Source organism: Tupaia chinensis, unplaced genomic scaffold (assembly GCF_000334495.1).
Source record: "Tupaia chinensis unplaced genomic scaffold, TupChi_1.0 Scaffold000432_1, whole genome shotgun sequence".
NCBI lineage: Eukaryota > Metazoa > Chordata > Mammalia > Scandentia > Tupaiidae > Tupaia > Tupaia belangeri.
The window spans coordinates 1,120,725-1,121,689 of record NW_006159937.1 but is presented as its reverse complement, the minus strand read 5'-3'; positions in this window follow the sequence as shown (position 1 = coordinate 1,121,689).

Below are 965 nucleotides of genomic sequence, written 5' to 3'. Positions count from 1 at the left end.
TTTCAGGTGACACTGATCCTTGGCATCAATAGTTTATTTTAAAATCCCAATACTTAAAATATGAAGAAATATTTCAAACCTATAGGCTAATCTTTATGTTTTACAGCAATAAAAAACTTTTAATTACTCTTCCTTTTAGGCAATATCATATATTTGATAGCAATTATTATCATTTTCTTCAATATGATTATTTTATGTGCATAAGTTATTTTTAAAATAAAATAAATACAATTCTGAAATAGGACATGTAGACTTAAAATAAAAGAAAGCCAAGAGAAGGACATTGGGAAAATACCAAGTCTTTGTATATATAAAGAAAAGTAGTGAGCAGAAGAAAACCAAGGCATGATTGAGGGGTGTGAATAGATTTAAGGAGAAAGTAGCCACTAGTAAAGCTAGGGTACAGAGAGGGAAGGAGCTAGAAGGAAGGAAGGTTATCCTGCAGCTCAGTCTCCTCGCTGAGCAGAAAATGTGACCAAAGGAAATTCAGCAAGTCATATAAAGAGCGTATGCGTTTATGAGTTAGATGGACTCCAGTTCAAACCCTGACTCTCCCACTTACTTAGGGTGTGACCTTGGACAGTTAATGGGTTACAGTTTTTCACTTATAGCAGCAAGATGATTCCTATTTCATAAAGCTACTATAAAATTCATAGTGCTTATAAAGCATCCTTCACATCATAAATACTCTATGAGAGGTAGTTTCTTTAGACGACCCTCTTAGGTCACATAGCTGGTTGGCAGTTAAGAAAAAAAAAAATAGTCCTCTTAATGTCCAGTCTAGTTGTTAGATATTTTTATTTAAACATTTAATGTGTTCGACTTTCACAAACATTTAAGAGAACATTTACATTAAAAACTTATTTTAAAAAAGCTTATTCTCTTTTATGTGCTTTCAAAATGAAATTATTACTGGAAAAATTATACTACTACAATTTACTAGGATCTTATCATTGTTATTTACT